The sequence below is a fragment of the Bos indicus x Bos taurus genome, chromosome 14 (genome assembly GCF_003369695.1).
Source record: "Bos indicus x Bos taurus breed Angus x Brahman F1 hybrid chromosome 14, Bos_hybrid_MaternalHap_v2.0, whole genome shotgun sequence".
Classification (NCBI taxonomy): domain Eukaryota; kingdom Metazoa; phylum Chordata; class Mammalia; order Artiodactyla; family Bovidae; genus Bos; species Bos indicus x Bos taurus.
Window position 1 is genome coordinate 75,154,605 of NC_040089.1, and position 25,538 is coordinate 75,180,142.

A 25,538-nucleotide genomic window follows, 5' to 3' on the forward strand; every position below is an offset into this window, starting at 1 on the left:
AGTCACCATCTTGAAATTCCAGTAATAATTGAATAAGGGGTTTTGCATTTAATTTTGCACTGAAACTGATTAAGTTGTGCAGCTAGTCTCATATTGGAAAATTTATTTCAGGACTCTTTAGCAGCTGTACATTTTGTAGGATGAAGGGATAACAGTGGTGAGAGATAGCTCGTCTCATACCACTAATCTTCATACTGAAAGGAATCTGTATCCAAAGAGCTTCATTCATGTCTGGACCTGATGTCATAGTTCTTGACCTTGAGCCAGAGCTGAAGGTTGTTAATGGGATAAGACTTTTAGGGGTGTTAAGAAGAGACCAGTATACTGTATATTTTGCCAAAGGACAGATTGGCAGTTTTAAAAGATTCTGACATTTCTCTTATTCAGAAATGGGCTATGTATCTTTCTCATTAAAATTCATGGGGGTTTGTGATTACTCCAACCAATAGAGTATTGCCAGTAACATCATCTGACTTCTGGGGTGAGATCACAAAAGTCCAAGAAGTTTCCTTCTGGTTTTCTTGGGATGATAACTATTGAGACTTCTTTAGAATCCAGAAGCCACTCTATGGGAACTCCAGGCCAAGTATAGGTACTCCAGTCAATAGTCAAAACTGGGCACAGCCTTCAGTCCCATTCCTGGTATGTACACAAGAGAAGAATATAATAATCCTCAATATATCAAGTCTTCCTATACCATGCCCAAGAGAGTATGGAACAATATCAAGCCATCTCACTACACTGTCAAAATTTCTGACCTGTAGACTCCATCAGTATAATTCAATGATAGTCATTTAATTTAATGCCACTAAGCTGGCTGAGATTTGTTACTCAAAAATATTAGCTGGAATATCTTTTTTTTCTTATACCAAATTAGGTTCAGTTAGATAATATCCTTCTAAGTCTTCATATTTAACTTTGCAACACATTCTTTATGCTTACTTTACTGTGTTGCAATTTATATGCTTATTTCCATTTTCTTAACTATTAGTGGAGCTGCTGCTGCTGCTAAGTCACTTCAGTCATGTCTGACTCTGTGCGACCCCATGGACAGCAGCCCACCAGGCTCCCCTGTTCACGGGATCCCCCAGGCAAGAACACTGGAGTGGGTTGCCATTTCCTTCTCCTATTAGTGGAGAGTAGGGTCTTATTCATCTAAGTAATCCAGTGCCTTGCACAAAATAGTTGCTCAGATACTATTTGATGAAAAATTAAGCAGAACTGCAAATAATTTGCCCCCAACTATTGGTCACCCCACTTAACAACTTCAAAGACTCAGCTCAGGTGTGACATTATCTTACTTTGAGTTCTACCTCAACAACACTTAAATAGAAAATCTTTGAGGTAGGCAAGTATAGCTAAGTATTAAAATCACACAATTTTGCCTTGACCAGACTTAACAATTCACCACATTTTTTCCTGATCTGTGACCTATTTCTTCTCAGATATAGGCTTAGAATTCCAAGTTTATGAGAGATGAACAACAAGGCTAGGCTAATTCTGAAATCTAGTTCCTTCCTTTGCCTGGTAGGAGAGGTGATTCGATGTTCTGTGCTATGCTTAGTCCCTCAGTCGTTTCCAACTCTTTGTGACCCCGTAGACTGTAGCCCTCCAGGCTCCTTTGTCCATGGGATTCTCCGGGCAAGAATACTGGAGTGTGTTTCCATGTTCTCCTCCAGGGGATCTTCCCAACCAAGGATCAGACACAGGTCTTTCACATTGAAGGTAGATTCTTTACCATCTGAGCCACCAGGGAAGCCCAAGAATACTGGAGTAGGTAGCCTATCCCTTCTCCAGGGGATCTTCTCAACCCAGGAATCAAACCAGTGTCTCCTTCATTGCAGGCAGATTCTTTATCAGCTGAGCTACCAGGGAAGCCCAATATGATGCACTACTCCTATCCATTCACAGGATTCCCACAAATACTTCCTGGGGGAGAAGATACCTTAGCATTTATGGTGTGGTGATTAGGAGACTGAACTATGGAGTCAGAAAGACCATGGTACTCATTCATCATCTGCCTCTTTGCACAAGTATATGAAACATTCTAAGCCTCATTTCCCTACTTGCTAATGGAGATAATAATAATATCTAACTTACACAGTTGTGGTTATAAATAAAATGAAATAATACACAAAAAATATTTAGTGCAGAGTAAATGTTTAATAAATATTAGCTATAATCTACTCCAAACCAATAGTAACAAACTTAGCACCAAATTTCTGCTCTAGCCTCTATCCTTAGTTCTAAAAATTGGGAAACTGCTTATTCCCTAAATCTCGGTTTGACATTTTTCTGGATCACTCTTTTTGTCCTGAGTTTTGTGTGTGTGTCTTTATTGTTAATTTTTCTATTTCCTGGTGACTATACATCCACTGGCTTCCCTTTCCAGGACTGTGACTTGGACTTGTGTCCATCATTCTTCCTCCAAGGCCTTGGAATCCTACTCTGGATCACCATTGTGAAGATGCAGCTGATAGCTGGTGCTCAACCTCCCTGAAGGTAACTGATCTGGAGTCTTTGGGTTTCACATATTTTACTTGACCCTTAACATTTTGCCTGATCTGATACTAGAGAATGCTACATGTTTTTAAATCTCTCTCAACTGCCAGATTAAAACTTCTCAATCAGAATTATCTTTCCAAATATGGCTGTAAGTCATCAACAATGCTCAATTGCATCTTAAGATGATATACTATGTAGAATCTCTGAGTAGAGTCTGCAAAGACTTTATATCTCCTGTCTTAGGCCAGTAGTGGTTCTAGAAAAAGTGAAAAGAATTGGGCCTAAAGGAAGGGGAAACATTCTCTCAGCAATGGAGTGGACAAGGAGATAGAGAAGCTTTGCTGGAAAACAATGACATGATTAAGACTGTAGGAGTGGGAAATAAAGAGGATGAAAAATATTTGAGAGACTAAATACAAAAAGTCATGACAGAAGGGCATGAAGGAACTTGATACAAGAAACCTTTCAAGGGGTCACTGGATAAATGTTGATACCACTGTTAGGAAAAAAAAAAGTTATAAAAAAGGAAGTGATTTGACTAATAGTTCATTGAGTTTGTTAAAATTTGAGGTCAGAAAGAATAATCTGGTAGTTTTTTAATAAGAAGTTTAAAACACATGATCAGAACTCATGAGATAACTCAGGTAAGGTATAAAGTTTTGAAATTAAATCTCACATCAGCAGAATAGATGTTATGAAAATGAATGAGAACAAATGTAATAAAAGGTGAGTATGTGAATAAATTACACATATCTGAGAGAGAAAGAAGAAAATGAATGGAAGAAAAAACTCAGGACTTGTTGAGGATTGAAAAAGGAAGAGGAGAGTGTATTAATAAGGATGTCTAAGGAAGTGGGTTTCAAAAGAATGGATCACCAGTAGTAACAAATGCAGCGAAAGGTCAAGGAGGATGAAGTAGAGCAGTATTTTTGAATTTTACACAAGATCATCGGTATCAGACAAGACAGCAGTTTCAGTACACCTATGTGGATAGAAGCCAGCAATCATGTGATTAAGAAGGTGGTGAAAAATTCAACACTAAACTTGTGTTTCTAGCATCATGAATCATTAATCTTAATGTGCTCCTACAGTCACAGATTCTTGGAGTTGCTAGAAACCTTTGAGATCTCATAGTTGAATGTCTTAGAATAAAACGTCTAGGGAGTTGGTAAACTTAAAACCTCCATATTTTAACTTCCAAGAACTTTTGTGAGAACTCACTATCTCAGGAGATAATTTATTCATCTGTTAAATGGTCCTTCTTAATAAATTGACAACATATTAATTTGAGTTGGTGTATGATTTCTTGGTGTTGCTTTACCCACATGTGTACTCAATGGTATCTTTGAAACCATACTGCTCTATCTCCTTCTCCTTTTGTTTTCTCTTCAAAATCTCATGACAGTGACTTTAGCAGTTATTGTTGTTCAGTCACTAAGTCATGTCCAACTCTTTGCAACCCCATAGACTACAGCACGCCAGGCTTCCCTGTCCATCAGCAACTCCTGGAGCTTTCAAACTCATGTCCATCGAGTTGGTGATGTTATCTAGCCAGCTCATCCTCTGTGGTCCCCTTCTCCTCCTGCCCTCAATCTTTCCCAGCATCAGGGTCTTTTCAAGTGAGTCGGTTCTTCACATCAGGTGGCCAAAATATTGGAGTTTCAGCTTCAGCATCAGTCCTTTTAATGAATATTTGGGACTGATTTCCTTTAGGATGGACTGGTTTGATCTCCTTGCAGTCCAAAGGACTCTCAAGAGTCTTCCTCAGCACCACAATTTGAAAGCATCAATTCTTCAGTGCTCAGTTTTCTTATGGTTCAATTTTCACATCCATGCGTGACTAATGGAAAAACCATGGCTTTGACTATATGGACTTTTGTTGGCAAAGCGATGTCTCTGCTTTTTAATACACTGTCTAGGCTTGTCATAGCTTTTCTTCCAAGGAGCAAGCATCTTTTAATTTCATTAATAGTATATCATGAAATTAAAAGAAAATTAATTGTATCATGAGAACCCTATAAACAGTATATCCTCCTGACTTTTCCAAAAAAAAGTATCTTATCTTAACTCCCCTTGATGAACATGATAGATAACTTATACTGTTATACTCCAAACACGTGAACATTTAGGCATCTAAAAAAATAAAAAAATTTTCACTTAAATCTATATTGCAGGAAATTCTACTTATACTAGTTATAGAAGTATCTGAAGTTTAAAGCATATTGCTTATTGTAGGTTTCGTAGAGGCATGATTAAACCATCATGATTATGGAAAATTTATTTTAGAATAATTATCTTGTTTAAGTCAAAAAGATGCTTGAAAGGGTTTTGATTATATTAACAGCTTAATAATTATAGCCGGAACACGAATCAGGGAGCTTTCTAAAATTGAGTCCATGTATTAACAGATGACTTATACTTAGTTGACTTGGTCATTTCTTTTAAGCAACTGGTTATAAAAGAAAAAACAAATAAATAAAATGAATAACCAGATCAAATCAGATTTTTGGCAGTATATAACAAACTAATTGGCTGAACATCTTACTCTTAACTGGAAATTTTTTGTAGACATAGCCTCAGGAGTTTATACAAGGCACAGCTTGCTTTATTTTTATTTTGACTCGAAGTTCTAGTCTAAGATTTCCACAGCCTTTGTCTTTAATAGTTATATTGGATCATTTCTCACAGAGGCTTACAACCTTGACTATGCCTAAAGAACAGCATTTTATTTTCTTAAAGAAAATTATGACCTCTATGAGGTACGGTCCTAAAGTAATGAGATGTTTCTTATACTTCTTGTAAATTGGCAGTGAAGGTAATTCTAAAACAGAAGTTCCAAACAACGTTTTGAATAATGGGAGCTTTGTTGGATAAAGCACTCAACATCTGGATACAACCATATTAAAGGACAATGCTTATTTTGTTATAGAAGTCCTGACATACCCTTGTTGCAAAACAAAAACAAAAACAGAACAACAAAATATCTATCACATTGTTTTAATTTTCCTCTTCTTGTATTAGCTGTTGTTGTCTTACAGAACACTACAGATGCCGTGTTTCCCTGCAAGATGCTTTGATTTAAATGTTTTGGATAACTTGGCTTGTTAATTATAGTTTAGGCCACTTGTGATATAAACTTGCTGTAAGTGAAAGAGACAGTGAAATAGGTTTGTTAAAGAGACTGAGCAAAAAAGATGAGGGAAAGAGTCGGAATGACCTAATTCCTCAAGTCTGACTCTAACCTCAGTTTATGAGGTAAGGTTACAATGTCAGTTCTCAAGGGTCCTATGTTATCTAATACAGCTTCTTAGGGTAGGAGAAAAGGGATATGTAGTGGGCAGAAGAACTACTTAGAAATAGAAGAGGAGTCGAGCTGTAGGAGTTGCTTGTATATTTTTGAGATTAGTTGTTTGTCAGTTGCTTCATTTGCTATAATTTTATCCCATTCTGAAGGCTGCCTTTTCACCTTGCTAATAGTTTGCTTTGATGTGCAGAAGCTTTTAAGTTTAATTATGTCCCATTTGTTTATTTTTGCTTTTATTTCCAATATTCTAGGAGGTGGATCATAGAGGATCCTGCTGTGATGTATGTCAGAGAGTGTTTTGCCTATGTTCTCCTCTAGGAGTTTTATAGTTTCTGGTCTTCCATCAGCAGATGAATGGATAAGAAAGCTATGGTACATATACACAATGGAGTATTACTCAGCCATTAAAAAGAATACATGTGAATCAGTTCTAATGAGGTGGATGAAACTGGAGCCTATTATACAGAGTGAAGTCAGGCAGAAAGAAAAACACCAATACAGTATACTAACGCATATATATGGAATTTAGAAAGATGGTAACAATAACCCTGTGTACGAGATAGCAAAAGAGACATTGATGTATAGAACAGTCTTATGGACTCTGTTGGAGAGGGAGAGGGTGGGAAGATTTGGGAGAATGGCATTGAAACATATAATGTATGAAATGAGTTGCCAGTCCAGGTTCGATGCACAATACTGGATGCTTGGGGCTGGTGAAGTGGGATGACCCAGAGGGATGGTATGGGGAGGGAGGAGGGAGGAGGGTTCAGGATGGGGAACACATGTATACCTATGGCGGATTCATTTCGATATTTGGCAAAACTAATACAATATTGTAAAGTTTAAAAAAAAAATAAAGAAATAGAAGAGGAAACAGAGCAGTCCCTGGAGCTCCCAGGGACAGGTTCCTGGGGGAGTGTGACCAGCTCAGGAGCTAACGTGTACTTGGGCTTAACTCTGTTATAACTTGTGATTATGGTTTACCTGTCAAGTTCATTTCAAATGGTTTACTCCTGCTTTTTCTTTAAATCAGAACAAAAGAGAAAAAATAGAGAAGAATGGCTGAGGTTTTCACCCAGGACTCAATATGAAACTGTCCGGGTGTAGGGAAGAAAGCACTGATAATATCAATCTGACATTTCCTAATCTACTTACAATTAGAACCAATTCAATCTTCTTAACATGAAATGAGCGTATATAGACTAAGTCAGAGAATTTGCCTATTTCCTCCAACTATCCTTGTTCATGAACACTTCATAAGGTAAGAAAACCTCAAGAGCTTAATCAACTACTGAGGCAGTCTGATTCTTCCTTGCTTTGTTGACATTGTCTTTTTGCTGTATGTGAGTTTGGAAAAGTTATGGAATTAGGGGAAAAAGTATAATTTAAAGATAGGTGAGAGTGAAGTTCCTTTGAAGCATATATATGAAATCTAGGAAAACGGTACTGATCAACCTTTTCAGGGCAGAGATGGAGGCACAGACATAGAGTCTGGACTTGTGGACAGGGGAAGTAATGAAAAGTGTGAAAATCTTAGCTGCTCAGTGGTGTTCAACTGTTTGCAACCCCATGGACTGTAGCCCACCCGGCTCTTCTCTCCATGGAATTTCTTAGGCAAGAATACTGAAGTGGGTAGCCATTCTCTTCTCCAGGGAATCTTCCTTACCCAGGAATCTAACCTGGGTCTCTTGCATTAGAGGCAGATTCTTTACTATCTGAGCCACCAGTAGGGAGGAAAGGGTGGGACGATTGTGATAGCAGTATTAACGTATATATACTACCCTGTGTAAAATAGATACTGAGTGGGAAGCTGCTATATAACACAGGGAGCCCACCCCAGCACTCTGTAATGATCTACAGGGGTGGGATGGGTGGGGATGGGAGGGGGGCTTAAAAAGGAGGGGGTATATTATATTTACTTATGGCTGACTCACACTGTTGCACTGAAGGAAAAGCACAGCATTTTAAAGCTATTATTCTCCAATTTTTAAAAAAGTGAATATAACATTTGGAAAACTAAGATCATGGCATCCGGCCCCATCACTTCATGGCAAACAGATGGGGAAACAGTGGAAACAGTGGCTGACTTTATTTTTCTGGGCTCCAAGATTGCTGCAGATGGTGATTTCAGCCATGAAATTAAAAGACGCTTACTCCTTGGAAGGAAAGTTATGATCAACCTAGACATCATATTAAAAAGCAGAGACATTACTTTGCCAACAAAGGTCCATCTAGTCAAGGCTATGGTTTTCCCAGTAATCATGTGTGGATGTGAGAGTTGGACCATAAAGAAAGCTGAGAGCCGAAGAATGGATGCTTTTGAACTGTGGTGTTGGAGAAGACGCTTGAGAGTCCCTTGGACTGCAAGGAGATCCAACCAGTCCATCCTAAATGAGATCAGTCCTGGGTGTTCGTTGGAAGGACAGATGTTGAAGCTGAAACTTCCTTGACTTCATTTAATTTTCTTTATTTGTATATTCACCCTCATAGCAGCATTATTCACAGCAGCCAAAGGTAGGAATGACCCAAGCATCCAATGGATAAACAAAATGTAGTATATATACATATCCTACATATACGATATGTATATATAGTATACTATATGTATGTATACACTATATATATATATACATACTATAGTACATATATACTATATACTATACTATAAACTAAATGTAGTATATATATATACTACATATAGTATATGTAGTATATACTATACTATATATATATACAAGGCAATATTATTCAGCCTTAAAAAGTAAGGGAAGTTTTGGTTCAAGATGGTGAAGTGCAAAGACATGCACTCATCTTCTCCTGCAAGAACACCAAAATTTCAACCAGCTGTTGAACAACCATCGACAGGAAGACATTGGAGCCCATCAAAAAGATAACCCATGCCCAAGGGCAAAGGAGAAGTCTCAATGAGGTGGTAGGAGGAGCACAATCATGATAAAATCAAATCTCATACCCACTGGGTGGGTGACCAACAAACTGAAGAACAGTAATACCAAAGAAGGTCTTGCACTGCTGTGAAGATTCTAGGCCCCTCATCAGGCTTCCCAGGCTGGGGATCTAGCAAAGAGACTGGAGATCCCCAGGGAATCTGACTTTGAAGGCCAGCAGAATTTGATTACAGAACTTTCCCAGAGCTGGGGGAAACAAGACTCCACTCTTGGCGGGCACAAACAAAGCTTTGGGTGTACCAGGACTGACCCAGGGAAAAAGAGCTGTGATCCCACAGGAGACAAGCTAGATGTGTGGGTGTTTGAGGGTCTCCTGTGGAGATGTGGGTTGGCAGTGACTTGCTGTGGGGACAATGCACCGACAGCAGCAGTCCTGGGAGGAGTATGTTGGCATAAGTCCCCTCAGAGGTTGCTGTTAGCCCTACTGTAGAGCCTGTAGGTTCTAGGACTGAGATGTCTCATGCTAAACAACTAACAGAATGGGAGTATAGCCCGACCCCTCAGCAGATAACTGGATTAAAGATTTACTGAGCACTGTCTTGCCCACCAAAGCCAGACTCAGTTTCCTCATAGACAGTTCCTCCCATCAGGAAACTTGCACAAGCCTCTATCATCATCCAAAAGATGGCAGACAGAAAAAGCAAGAAATACAATTCCATAGCCTCCAGAATGTAAACCACAATCATAGAAAGCTAACCAAAATGAAAAGGAATAGGATTTTGTTCAAGATGAAGGAACAAGATAAATCCCCAGATAAAAAGCACAATGAAGTATATATATATAGGCAACCTTCCAGAAAAATAATTCATAATAATGATAGGGAAGATGATCTAGGATCTCATAAAAAGAATGGAGGCAAAGATTGAGAAAAGGCAAGAAATGTTTACCAAAGACCTAGAAGAATTAAAGAACAAACGCTGATGATGATCAATACACTAGAAGGAATCAATAACAGAATAACTGAGGCAGAAGAACAGATAAGTGACTTGGAAGACAGGATGGTGGAAATCACTGCTGCAAAATAGAATACATAAAAAAAGAATGAAAATAAATGCGGACAGCCTAAGAGACTTCTGGGACAACATTAAATGCACCAGTATTTGCATTATTGGGATCCCAGAAGGAGAAGAGAGAAAGGATCTGAGAAAATATTTGAAAAGATAATAGCTGAAAACTTCCCTAACATGGAAAAAGAAATAGTCAGCTAAATTCAGGAAGAACAGAGAGTCCCAGGCAGGATAAACACAAGGAGGAACACACTGAAGTGAAGTGAAGTGAAGTCTAGCAGTCGTGTTCGACTCTCTGTGACCCTATGGACTGTAGCCTACCAGGCTCCTCCATCCATGGGATTTTCCAGGCAAGAATACTGGAGTGGGTTGCCAACACATTGAGACACATAGTAATCAAACTGACAGAAAGTAAAGACAAAGATAAAATATTAAAAGCGACAAGGGAAGAAAAGACAAATAATATACAAGGAAAATTCCATAAGATCATCAGCAGATTTCTCAATGGAAATTCTATGAGCCAGAAGGGCTCTATGAGCCAGAAGGGCATGGCATATTCTATGAGCCAGAAGAGCATGACATATTCCAGTGATGAAAGGGTAGAACCTACAACCAAGAATACTCTACCCAGCTGCTGCTGCTAAGTTGCTTCAATCATGTCGGACTCTGTGTGACCTCATAGATGGCAGCCCACCAGGCTCCGCTGTCCCTGGGATTCTCCAGGCAAGAATACTGGAGTGGGTTGCCGTTTCCTTCTCCAATGCATGAAACTGAAAAGTGAAAGTGAAGTCGCTCAGTCGTGTCCGACTCTTCGCGACCCCATGGACCGCAGCCCACCAGGCCCCTCTGCCCATGGGATTTTCCAGGCAAGAGTACTGGAGTGGGTTTCCATTGCCTTCTCCAACTCTACCCAGCATGACTCTCAATTAGATTTGATGGAGAAATCAAAAGTTTTACAGACAAGAAAGAGTTAAGAGATTTCAGCACCACCAAACCAATTTTACAACAAATGCTAAAGGAACTTCTCTAGGTAGGAAACACAAGAGAAGGAAAAGATCTACAGAAAATAAACCCCAAACAATTAAGAAAATGGTAATAGGATCATACAAATAGATAATTACCTTGAATGTAAATGGATTAAATGCACCAACCAAAAGACATAGACCAGCTGAAAGGATGCAAAAACAAGACCCATAGATATGTTGTCTACAAGAGACCCACCTCAGACCTAGAGACATTTACATATTGAAAGTAAAGGAATGTGCAAAGGTATTCTACACAAATGGAATTCATAAGAAAGTTGGAGTAGCAATACTCATATCAGACAAAATAGACTTTAAAACAAAGACTGTTATAAGAACACTACACAGTGTTCAAGGGTTCAGTCCAAAGAAGAACACTACATAATGATCAAGGGCTCAATCCAAAAAAAAGGTATAACACGTATAAATATACATGCACTCAAAATAGAAACACCTCAATACATAAGGCAAATACTAACAAACACAAGGGTAGAAATTAACAATAACACAATAAAAGTAGGGGATTTTAATGCCCCACTGTTATCAATGGACAGGTCATCTGGACAGAAAATTCATAAGGAAACCCAGACCTTAAAAGATGCTTTAGACAACTTGAACTTAATTGATATTTATAGAGAATTCCACCCAAAAGCAGCAGACTATACATTCTCCTCAAGTGCACACATTCTCCAAAATTCACCACATGCTGGGCCACAGGGTGAGATTTGGTAAATTTAAGAAAATAAAAATTATATCAGCCATCTTTTCTGACCACAATGCAGTGTGATTAGAAATAACCGAAGAGGGAAAAAACAAAACAAAACAAAACAAGACTCTAAAGAACACAAACACATGGCAGCTAAACAATATTCTACTCAACAACTGTAGGGTCACTGAAGAAGTCAGGGAGGAAACGGAAAATACTTAGAGACTAATGAAAATACAAGCAAAATGGCCTACCGCTTACGGGAGGCAGCAAAATCACTTCTAAGAGGGCAGTTTATAGCAGCACAATCTTACCTCAAGAAACAAGAAAAATCTCAAACAAACAAGCTAAAATTACACCTAAAACACTGGAGAAAGAAGAACAAGCAAAACCTTAAGTTAGTAGAAGGAAGGAAATCATAATGATCAGAGCAGAAATAAATGAATTAGAGACAAAGGAAACAATCTCAAAGATCAATGAAACTAAAAGCTGGTTCTTTGAAAAGATATTCAGAATTGATAAACCTTTAGCCAAATTCACCAAAAAGGAAAGGAAGAAGACTCAGATCAATAAAATTAGAAATGAAAATGAAGTTACAACTGACTCCACAGAAATACCAAGCATCATAAGCTACTCCTTTGAATAACTGCATGCCAATACAATGGACAACCTGCAGAAATTCTTAGAAATGTACAGTCTCTTTAGATGGAATCAGGAAGAAAAAGAAAATATGAAGAAACCCAGACTTCAGACTAAACTATAAATCTCAGTCAAAAAAACAGTATGGTACTGGCACTAAAATAGAAATACAAATCAATGGAAAAGGATAGAAAACTCAGAAATAAGCCCATATAAGTTCAGTTCAGTCACTCAGTCGTGTCCGACACTTTGTGATCCCATGAATCGCAGCATGCCAGGCCTCCCTGTCCATCACCAACTCCCAGAGTCCACTCAAACTTATATCCATCAGGTCAATGATGCCATCCAGCCATCTCATCCTCTGTCGTCCCCTTTTCCTCCTGCCCCCAATCCCTCCCAGCATCAGAGTCTTTTCCAATGAGTCAACTCTTTGTATAAAGTGGCCAAAGTACTGGAGTCTCAGCTTTAGCATCAGTCCTTCCAAAGAAATCCCAGGGCTGATCTCCTTCAGAATGGACTGGATGGATCTCCTTGCAGTCCAAGGGACTCTCAAGAGTCTTCTCCAACACCACAGTTCAAAAGCATCTATGGAGAACAGTGTGGAGATTCCTTAAAAAACTGGAAATAGAACTGCCATACAACCCAGCAATGCCACTGCTGGGCATACACACTGAGGAAACCAGAACTGAAAGAGACACGTGTACCCCAATGTTCATCCCAGCACTGTTTATAATAGCCAGGACATGGAAGCAACCTAGATGTCCATCAGCAGATGAATGGATAAGAAAGCTGTGGTACATATACACAATGGAGTATTACTCAGCCATTAAAAAGAATACATTTGAATCAGTTCTAATGAGGTGGATGAAACTGGAGCCTATTATACAGAGTGAAGTAAGCCAGAAAGAAAAACACCAATACAGTATACTAATGCATATATAGGGAATTTAGAAAGATGGTAACAATAACCCTGTATGCTGCTGCTGCTGCTGCTAAGTCGCTTCAGTCATGTCCGACTCTGTGTGACCCCATAGATGGCAGCCCACCAGGCTCCGCCATCCCTGGGATTCTCCAGGCAAGAACACTGGAGTGGGTTGCCAGTTCCTTCTCCAATGCATGAAAGTGAAAAGTGAAAGTGAAGTCGCTCAGTCGTGTCCGACTCCTAGCGACCCCATGGACTGCAACCTACCAGGCTCCTCTGTCCATGGGATTTGCCAGGCAAGAGTACTGGAGTGGGGTGCCATTGCCTTCTCTGATAACCCTGTATACGAGACAGCAAAAGAGACACTGATGTATAAACAGTCTTTTGGACTCTGTTGGAGAGGGAGAGGGTGGGATGATTTGGGAGAATGGCATTGAAATATGTATAATATCATATATGAAACGAGTCACCAGTCCAGGTTTGATGCACGATACTGGATGCTTGGGGCTGGTGCACTGGGACAACCCAGAGGGATGGTATGGGGAGGGAGGAGGGAGGAGGGTTCAGGATGGGAAACACATGTATACCTGTGGCAGATTCATTTTGATATATGGCAAAACCAATACAATATTGTAAAGTTAAATTAAATAAAATTAAAAAAAAAAAAGAACAAAAGCATCAATTCTTTGGTGCTCAGCTTTCTTCACAGTCCAACTCTCACATCCATACATGACCACTTGAAAAACCATAGCCTTGACTAGACGGACCTTTGTCGGCAAAGTAATGTCTCTGCTTTTGAATATGCTATCTAGGTTGGTCATAACTTTCCTTCCAAGGAGTAAGCGTCTTTTAATTTCGTGGCTGCAGTGATTTCACCAACTGCAGTGATTTTGTAGCCCATATACTTATAGTCAATTAATCTATGACAAAGGGGGCAAGATTATAGAATGTTGGTTGGAAAGACGGTCTCTTTGAAACGGTTCTGGGAACACTGGACAGTCACATGTAAAAAAATAAAATTCTATCATTCTTTAACTCTGTACACAAAAATAAGCTCAAAATGGATTAAAGGTCTAAATGTGAGACAGGACAGTATAAAACTGCTACAGGAAAACATAGAGCATTCTTCTGACATAAATGAGAGTAACATCTTTTTTGATTCATCTCCCAGAATAAAGGAAATAAGAACATAAATAGATAATTGTGACCTATTTAAAGTCAAAGCTTTTGCATAAAATAACAAAGGAAACAATAAACAAAATGAAAAGACAACTCACAGATTAGGGGAAACTATTTGCAAAGGATATGACCAATAAGGGATTCGTCTCCAAAATTTAAGAAATAGTTTATGACACATAGCATCAAAACAAGCAGCTCACACAAAAAATGGGCAGAAGACCAGAACAGACGTTTCTCCAGGGAGGACGTATAAGATGGCCAACAGGCACATGAAAAGATGTTCATTGCTAGTTATCAGAGAAATGCAAATCAAAACTATGAGATATCACCTCAAATGGTCAGAATGGCTTTCATCAAAGTATTCACAAACAACGGATGTTGGGGAGAGTGTGCAGAGAAGCGCACCCTCCATACTACTGGTGGGAAAGTAATTTGATACAGCCACTGTGGAGAAAAGCACCTGGTAAATCGCTTCAGTCATGTCTGTTTTGCAATCCCATGGACTGCATCCCAGCAGGCCCTTCTGTCCATGGGATTTTCCATCCCCTTCTCCAGGGGATCTTCCCAACCCAGGGATGGAGCCCATGTCTCTTATGTCTTCTACATTGGCAGAAGGATTCTTACCATTAGGACCACCAGGGAAGGCTGGTTGTTCCTTACATAAGTGAAAATAGACTTATCATATGATCCTGCAATCCCACTCCTGGGCATATAGCCAGAGAACAAAATGATCTGAAAGGACACATGCACCCCTATGTTCATTGCAGCAGTTTACGATAGCCAAGACAGGGAAGCAACCTAAATGTTCATTGACAGAGGAATGAGTAAAGAAGATGTATACAGTGGAATACAATGTGTAAACAATGGAATATTACTCCAGCACTGAAAAGAAAGAAATAATGCCATTTGCAGCAACATGGATGGGCCTGGGTGAAGTAAGTCAGATAGAGAAGGAAAAATATTGTAGGACATTCTTACATTTGGAATCTACAAAAACATAAAAAGATCCAAATGAACTTTCTTAGAAAGCTGAAAGAGACTAACATACTTACAAAATGAATTTATGGTTGACGGGGGAAAGAATAGTTAGGGAGTTTGGGGAAGTCATGCACACACTGTTATTCAAAGTGAGTAACAACAAGCACCGATTGTATAGCACAAGGAGCTCTACTCAATGTTACATACCAGCCTGGATGGGAACAGGGTCACCTTCCCACTTCTCATCTTTTTCCCTTTTCATAGTGTCCATGGGGTTCTTGTGGCAAGAATACTGGAGTGGGTTGATATTTCTTTCTCTGGGGGGCCACATTTTGTCAGAACTCTTCCCTATGACCCATCCATCTTGGCTGACCCTGCATGGCATGATTCATAGCTTCACTGAGCTTTTTACAAAAGCCCCTTTGCCATGATAAGGTTGTGATCCATGAAAGGGAAAAATAATAGAGATACAAAGTAGAATGGGAATTTTCAGGACCTTGGGAGGAGGAGAGAATGGGATGGGGTGTTATTGTTTAATGGGTACAGAATTTCTGCTTGAAAAGATAAAAAACTTCTAGAAATTGATGGTGATGATTGCTGTACAATAATGTGAATGAACTTTATGCCAGAACTATACCTTTCAAAATAGTTAAAATAGTAAATTTTAACAAATGGGTCACACATGCATACTCGTTGACCCAAACTGAGAAAGAGTCAACATACCTAGTTGTTGGGAAAAGAGCTGATTTTATATAAAAAGAACCAACTTCTTTAATTCGCCTACTGAAATTATTTTCATAATATAGTAAGCAGACCAGACATAGGTTAATCTGAACCGAAACACTGAGAAAAATCCGTACCACTGAGGAGGTTTTGTGGAAACGAATGTATTATAATTTATAATTTTGACAAGACTTTTTGTTTTAATTCAGTTTTAAACAGTTGATATTCCTGAAAGTGCACAGTAAAGATCACATATTTGAATCCTAAAATCCAGTTCTCTGAGAAGCAGTTTGAAGTCTGACACTCAGGGGTAAGCTCTTTGAGTGTTACTCGATTTAGTTGGACATTATTGAAACCTAATCTTTTAAACTGTGTTTCTTGTTGCTGAGTAACACCCTTGTTTAATAGCCAAGTAAAATGTTCACTCCCCTTTCTCTCCCTTCACAGTTAGTGGAGGATGATGGAGCCTGGATATCCCATAGATAATTATTTAAGAGAAAATCAGATAAGGTCTTTATTATAAATCCACATGCATAATAGCAAATCTCTTTTTTGAAGCATGATTAAAATATTTGGAAAACACATACATGAAAATGAAGCCAATTTTACTTGAAAGTTTTCTTTCTGTACTACATTTTTTTCACTGACTGTGTTTGAGGAAATGATTATAGTACAAATTGTAGTATTTTAAGCATATATTAAAGGTAAAACTATTAAAGAATACAGGTCTAAAGTGTCCGACAATGATCAATTAGCTTGTTTAATACTGTTAAATTTCACATGCCTAGTTATATGCAACTGCTACATGTCAAATCTTGCAGATTACTACATGTCACGTTAAGAAATATATTATATCCCAATTTATAAAAGGAACTACCTCTTGAGTAGTATACTGATAAAAGAAAAATAAAGTGTTAAAAGGTCCCAGTGGTATCCTAGCAACTTATTTAGGGTCTTGGAAATAAGGACCTGTGCATTGAATCAATTCCAGGAATTCATAGCACTAGCCACTGTTGAGATGGGGAAACTGCCAAGCCAAGGAAGAGAGGTGATAATTATTATATGCCTGGTGGTGTTATTAATGAGCTAACTTCTTCCATTTTGTCTTCTCCAATGAACAGAAGGTTACTAGAGTGTTGGTTAGTGCTATTTTCCACAGAAAAGTTCATTTCTACACAAAATTAACAATGAGTTGATGAATGTATAGTGGATATTTACCACAAAGCCTGAATAGTTACATCAGGTATGTTGTTTTAAACCTATTTACAAACTTTTAAATACCTCATGTAGACCAAGAAATAAGACCAGCACTGTAAGGTAACAAAAACATTTATTTGGGGTCTTAAGAATGACAATTCAGGAGACAAAGATGCGAGTAGAAGCCCAAATGTTTCCTGAGGAGAGCTGGGTTTCCTCTAGCGTGCTGCAGTCCATGGGGTCACAGAGAATCTGACATGACTGAGTGACTGAAGTGACTGACAGGAAACCAAAGGGTAAAAGGAGGAGCTTACATAAGCAGTTTTGTAAGAATTATGATTGGTACTGGTGGATAAGAACCATTCTTGTCTACACATGATTGGCTGCTAAGATTGTTACTGTCCAAAGTTCACTATTAAGGTGTTCTTTCGGATGTTGCGGCCCAGTTCAAAGTTCATGCTCCATCCAGGTGCAGAACTGCCTCGGCCTTGCTTCCCCAGTGGCCTCCTGGCACCATTTTGGTGCCCTGTCGGCCTTACAGACTCTGTTTAATCATGCCTTTACTCTACTATTACCTGTATTTTACAACTGAGGAAGCTGATATTCACAAAGACAAAATGAATTATCCTAAATGGTTTATCTAGTCACCAGCCTAACTGAGATTGGAACCCATGCCCCTGGTGTGTGTTGGAGAAACACAAATGCACAGCTGCTGCTAATAAGTAGAGATGAATACGCTATTTGCAGTATAAATCAGTTCTATTCATCCATGGGTTTGCAGATCAACATAGCAACCCAGGAAGATTCTGGACTATTACATGCAGTTTCTTCTCTAGGTTAAAGGATGTGTGTGCTTTGTTCAAACTTACTTTAATTCAGTTCTCAAGGAAAGCTTTTACTATTGCTCCGTTGCTTTCATATTTCTGAGTCTCTCTTTCTGCCTTTTTGGTTTAATATTGTAACATCTAAACACATTTTTTCCAGACTCTTCTCTGATCTTCAAGTACTTCTAACCTACCCCAACATTGACAAGATTCCTGGGCAGAAATGATCTCTCTTAAGCTTTTCTGTTCAAATGAATTGGTTCCAGCCTTTAATCTTTGAAAATAATGGTCAGTTTCCACAATTTCACATTTGTTTACTTAAATGCACAGACTCCTTCTGTCTTGTAAAATCTGGTCTAGGTCAGCATGTACTGATAACCTACAAATCAAACCCCAGGATCTTGCATAGGAATAGTTCTGTCTTTATTTGTCTTCCAATTAGTCTCTGCATACCATCAGGTTTGTAATGGATTCGCTCCAAGTTGTTGGCCAGAAGTGATTTACATTCTTGCCTGACTGACTTCCACTCAACATCTCTCTCTTTTTTTTTTTTTTTACATTTTATTTTATTTTTTAACTTTATAATATTGTATTGGTTTCCACTCAACATCTCTTAAATTGGCAGAAGAGGCTCAGTGACAGTAACTCAGGCTTGTTTGTTGTTTTCAAGATTAACTTGAAATGCACTATAGGAGAACTCACTTAAAGGTATAAATTATGGTGAACAGATTTCAAAGAATTAAATAATTTTGAAAAATGATGCTTTTACATAATATAGAAGTAAACAAAGAAGTTTATTCTATCACAAGCCAACACAATCTGTTTACGAAAAACCAGATGTGCTAATGCCTTTTATTTCTCTATATTTCTTTCCCTGGAGTCTATTCTTTAGAAAAATATTAAGATGGTACATGCAGAATTAATCCTTTTACAGATGCATCTTTAATATTTTTCCAATGTGAGATTATCATAGAGAAGAGCAAAAAGCCACAAATAATGCAAACCTTCCCACTGTGATTGAAAAATTTGGCTGCATATAAAAATTGTCACCAGTAATTGCAGAGTCAGAATAAATTGTGGCCTAAAGGCACTTGAACAGAAGGTCTAATGAACCTCAAGTCTCACAAAGTGGCATAATGTGTGGCCATTAAGTTTATAAAAAAGAATGGACAGCTTGCCACCATGGAGCCACCAGAGCAGCTGGATTATGTGTGGAACGTGACCTTGTAGACTGCATATGTTACCTCATATCATAACCGTAGTGAATTCAGAAATAAAAGCTGTTTATACAAAGTACAAAAACTGAGCTCTATGGTAGGCATTTATTTGGTACTGGAGTCTCTTTTTGTGTATACCTGAGGTTACGTGTATCTTTGCCCTGCTTGTTTATGATTTAAATGACCATTTCTTTTTCAAACCATTTTAAAGCTTTTACTTCAACTTAACACTTTGCTTATTTAATATGTCATGTGGTTCCTGCCGAGTCTGTTACATAAACACTGAAAAAGCAGCAAACACCAGATAAAGCACGCATAGTAGTCCCATCCCACACCCTAGAGTTCAGGACCTTTAGAGCCGTTGAATCAATGTTTATGCTCATATAAGAAAGTTGGTTTTGGATGTGGTACCAAACTTTGTGGAAATTTCTTCTTTATTTAACTGGATTGAGGACCAAGCAAAACAACACTTACTGACTGAACAGATGCACAATGTGGAATTCCAGTGAACCTGCCGCATAGGATATTACTTCCACAACGCCAGGATCTTCAGGAGAGGGAGCGCAATATGGAACTGAGTCATACCTCCCTTTGCAGATGCATCCTGCGTTTTTGGAAATTGGTTGCCACGCACATTTCCATTGATTTTCATCGTTCCTACTTAGAAATAAGAAAGAAATGTCATGAAAAAATATTGTTTTTGAAGACTAGATGGAAAAGATATCTAAAATGAATACTATTTTTCATTGCCTAAATCTACCAGGACTGAAAAGTTATTAATCATGGACTAAAAACCAAGTTAAAAATAAAGTGAGCACCGAATAGCAGTCTGAGCATCCGTATTGAAGTGCTGCTGCACTGAGAAGCTAACTTATCTATAAAGTATTTTTGGTATATTTTTAGACTTGAATTCACTATGTTGAAGAGAAGTCTACAGTTAATAAAGGTCTGATATACCTTTTATGTATCCTCGGTGAACAGAGCAGGAACACATGAAAATATAAATTAATATTTATTATTGTAGAATATGGAAATTGGAGGTAATTTCTAGGAACTGAGATCCTAATTTTTTTTCTAAACCTTATTAGAATATCCTCTTGATTGTTAGTACTAGAAATGAAGGGGCAGTTGTTGAGGGAAGGCTGTGTGTGTCTTCTGATGCAGTTTTGCTAGGACTTTTAGTGTAACTCACAAGGAGCAAAGGAATATTAAAGTATTAAATAAATATGAGTTTCAGCTGAAATAGCTATATTATGGTTTATTGTTCAATTGCTAAGTCATATCTGACTCTTTGATACCCTATGGATGGCAGCACATCAGCCTTCCCTGTCCTTCATTATCTCCCAGAATTTGCTCAAACTCATGTCCATTGAACGGGCTTCCCTTGTGGCTCAGCTGGTGAAGAATCCACCTGCAATGCTAGAGATCTGAGTCTGATCCCTGGTTTGGGAAGATCCCCTGGAGAAGGAAAAGGCTACCCACTCCAGTATTCTGGCCTGAAGAATTCCATGGACTGTATAATCCATGGGGTCGCAAAGAATCGGACATGACTGAGTGACTTTCACTTCACTTCATGTCCATCGAGGCAATGATGTCATCCAACCTTCTCATCCTCTGTCGCTGCCCTCTTCTCCTCCTGCCTTCAGTCTTTCTTTTTTTTAAAATTATTTTCTATTTTTTTAAATTTAAATTTATTTATTTTAATTAGAGGCTAATTACTTTACAATATTGTATTGGTTTTGCCATACATCAACACAAAGCCGCCACGGGTGTACATGTGTTCCCAATCCTGAATCTCCTCCCACCTCCCCCCCCATACCATTACTCTGGGTCATCCCAGTGCACCAGCCCCAAGCATCCTGTATCCTGAATCGAACCTGGAACCTGGACTGGCGATTCATTTCTTATATGATATTATACATGTTTCAATGCCATTCTCCCAAATCATCCCCCCTCCCTCTCCCACAGAGTCCAAAAGACTGTTCTATACATCTATGTCTCTTTTGCTGTCTCACATACAGGGTTGTCATTACCATCTTTCTAAATTCCATATATATGCGTTAGTATACTGTATTGGTGTTTTTCTTTCTGGCTTACTTCACTCTGTATAATAGGCTCCAGTTTCATCCACCTCATTAGAACTGATTCAAATATATTCTTTTTAATGGCTGAGTAATACTCCATTGTGTATATGTACCACTGCTTTCTTATCCATTCATCTGCTGATGGACATCTAGGTTGCTTCCATGTCCTGGCTATTATAAACAGTGCTGCGATGAACATTGGGATACACGTGTCTCTTTCCCTTCTGGTTTCCTCAGTGTGTATGCCCAGCAGTGGGATTGCTGGATCATAAGGCAGTTCTATTTCCAGTTTTTTAAGGAATCTCCACACTGTCCTCCATAGTGGCTGTACTAGTTTGCATTCCCACCAACAGTGTAAGAGGGTTCCCTTTTCTCCACACCCTCTCCAGCATTTATTGCTTGTAGACTTTTGGATCGCAGCCATTCTGACTAGCGTGAAATGGTACCTCATTGTGATTTTGATTTGCATTTCTCTGATAATGAGTGATGTTGAGCATCTTTTCATGTGTTTGTTAGCCATCTGTATGTCTTCTTTGGAGAAATGTCTGTTTAGTTCTTTGGCCCATTTTTTGATTGGGTCTTTATTTTTCTGGAATTGAGCTGCAGGAGTTGCTTGTATATTTTTGAGATTAGTTGTTTGTCAGTTGCTTCATTTGCTATTATTTTCTCCCATTCTGAAGGCTGCCTTTTCACCTTGCTTATAGTTTCTTTTGTTGTGCAGAAGCTGCCCTCAGTCTTTCCCAGCATTAAGGTCTTTTTCAATGAGTTGGCTCTTTGCATCATGTGGCCAAAGTATTAGAGCATCAGTTTCAGGATCAGTCTTTCAAATGAATATTCAAGGTTGATTTTCTTTAGGATAGACTGGTTTGATTTTCTTGCTGTCCAGGGGACTCTCAAGAGTCTTCTCCAAACCACAGTTCAAAAACATCAATTCTTTGGCACTCAGCTTTCTTTATGGTCCACTTTCTCATCCATACATGATTATTGGAAAAACCATAGCTTTGACTATATGGACCTTTGTATGTAAAGCAATGTCTCTGCTTTTTAATATGCTGTCTAGGTTTATCATAGCTTTTCTTCCAAGAAGCAAATGTCTTTTAATTTCATGGCTGCAATAACCATCTGCAGTGATTTTGGAGCCCCAAAAATAAAGTCTGTCACTGTTTCCATTGTTTCCACTTCTATTTGCCATGAAGTGATGGGACCAGATGCCATGATTTTAGTTTTTTGAATGTTGAATTTTAAGCCAGCTTTTTCACTCTCCTTTTCACTTTCATCAAGAGGCTCTTTAGTTCTTCTTCACTTTCTGCCATAAGGGTGCTGTCATCTGCACATCTGAGGTTTTTGATATTTCTCCCAGCAATCTTGATTCCAGGTTGTTCTTCATCCAGGCATTTCACGTGATGTAATTTGCATATAAGTTAAATAAACAAGGTGACAATATACAGCCTTGACATACTCGTTTCCCAATTTGGAACCAGTCCATTGTTCCATTTCCGGTTCTAACTGTTGCTTCTTGACCTGCATACAGATTTCTCAAGAGGCAGGTAACATGGTCTGGTAGTCTGAATGTTGGTCAAAACCCAATTTTGGTGAGCTATTCTCTGCTCTATTTCTCTTTTCTTTTAATGTTAGTATATTGAAAGCAAACTAGATAATTCTCTAATAAGTATTTTTATTATTTATTTGTATATAATAAGTGACTTACTTTGTTAACAAATCTTGTGAACCTGAGATGAAAGTGAAAACTTTCACCAAAACAGCTGCATTCTCATCTGGAGCTCAGTTTCCTCTTTCAAGCTCACTCGGTTTATTAGATAATTCACTTCTTTCCAGTTGTAAGATTTAAAATGAAGTTTCTGTTTTCCTGCTGGTTGTTTTCTGGGATGTCACTCTCAGTTCCAAGAGGCTGCCTGAGATCCTAGCCCCTTAACTGCCTCTCATGGACATTTACTTCTTCAAACTCAGCATAATAATACCCACTATGCATTTAATCTCTTATTTCAGGAAGCTGTCCAGTTTAAGGGCTAAATTGATTAGATAGGCCTAACCAGAATAACCTGTCTTTTGGTAATTTTAAAGTTCATTGATTTGAGACCTTGACTACACCTGCAAAATTCTGTGACCTTGGTCTTATAAAGTGTCTTAATCACAAGAGTGAAATCCATCATATTCACAGGTTTAGACAACATTCAAGGGGAGGGGATTATACAGGGCTTTTCCCAAGGGAAGGAATAGGATACAAGAATCTTGTGGACTATCTGAGAAATCTGCCAAGTGCAGTCATCATTTTTTTTTCCATGCCATTTACAATAGTTATTAGTAATGTTGGCCATACATTTGTGTTCATCCACCTATTGGGCATGGATATAATGGCACTTCCCTATCCCCTTGCAACTAAGTGTGGCTACATGGCTTTTTTTGGCCAATGGATTGTGAGAGGAAATGATATGTGTCACTTCTGGATGAAAGTGTTAAAAGTAAGGTATAAATTTAGTGACATTTGGCTCAGTGTGGTAAAGAAGTGAAGTGAAGTGAAAGTCTCTCAGTCGTGTGCGACTCTTTGAGACCTCATGGACTAAACCATCCATGGAATTCTCCAGGCTGAAATACTTGAGTGGGTAGCCGTTCCCTTCTCCAGGGTATCTTTCCAACCCAGGGATCTAACCCAGATATCCAGCATTGCAGGCAGATTCTTTACCAGTTGAGCCACCAGGAAAGCCCCATGTAAACTATCCACCTGCTAATTCAGGAGATGCAGATTCGATCCCTGGCCCAGGAAGATCCCCTGGAGAATGAAATGGCAACTCACTCTAGTATTCTTTCCTGGGAAATCCTGTGGGCAGAGCAGCCTGGTGCATTACAGGAGTCATGAAGAGTCAGAACCAACTTAGCAACTGAACCACAACTTTTTTTCTGGCATAGTAACAGAAACTACAGAGATGCGGTTTCTTAGCTCTTAAGTCTGAGTGAACCTGATGCACAGAGTCCTGTTGCTTGTGCTCTGATATCAAGCCTTGGGCATGGGCATGAGCAAGAAGTCATCTGTGCTGCTTGAAATCACTATTCCATGCTTATTATAATAGAAAAAAATATTTCCTCTCATCTTAGATACATTATACATTAAACAAATAGATAGATAGAATTTTACATATGATCTTGCTAAATAGAGCTTCCCTGGTGGCTCAGACAGTAAAAAATCTGCCTGCCATGGGGGAGATCTGGGTTTGATCCCTGGGTTGGGAAGATCCCTTGGAGAAGAGAATGGCAACCCACTCCAGTGTTCTTGCCTGGAGAATCCTATGGACAGAGGAGTCTGGTGGCTTATAGTCCATGGGGTCACAAAGAGTTGGACACGGCTGAGCGGCTACACTTTCATACTTGCTAAATTTTACTGTGCTGGTTTGGTCTAACTAACTTGTCAAAATAACTCTGAATCTGACTCTGTCAGCACTGTAAGCAGAGCCTTTTAGTTTGGGCACCTGAACATTTGATAAGTAGACTTAGATGTCTTAATGCAAATAATTAACACAAGTACTGATTTTGATTTAGTTAATGACCAAGCCTTCTGCCATGGACCTAGAGAGATCCTCAACATGACAAAGAGCCATTAGTCACCATTCTCTGACACTATTGGGGCTTCCTAGGTGGTGCAGTGGTAAAATCCACCTATAATGCAGGAGAAGCAAGAGACATGGATTCAATCCCTGGGTCGGGAAGATCCTGTGGAGAAGGAAATGACAACCCACTCCAGTATTCTTGCCAGAATATCCCATAGACAGAGAAGCCTGGCTGGCTATAGTCCATGCGGTCACAAAGAGTTGGAAATGACAACATGCATGCACACTGACATTATTATTCAACAGTCATGTACAAAGCATGTCTATGATTTACCAAAGAAATGTTACTGAAATCAAAGATGATGCTATAAAATAAAAGCACGACTTTTATTGTCATGACTTCTAAGATTCTCACTTTTTAAACAGCTTTAAGGTATAACTGACATGCTGAGAAGTTCACCCCGTGTATGTGTCCAGTTCAATGATGCCCATTTCCTTTCACATTTCCACTCCAGATTTCTTTCAGAAGTGCATCATTCTAGCACTTTGAAAGGTTGTCCTTACCTGTTTCACTCCATGCTCAATAGACATCCTTTGCCTTTTCTAAACCATCTTTCGAAACTATGCTGGCCTCCTTCCAAAATACTGCTTTCCAGGACGTTCCCACCATCACCCAGTCTTGAACTTGAAGTTTATCTAGCATAT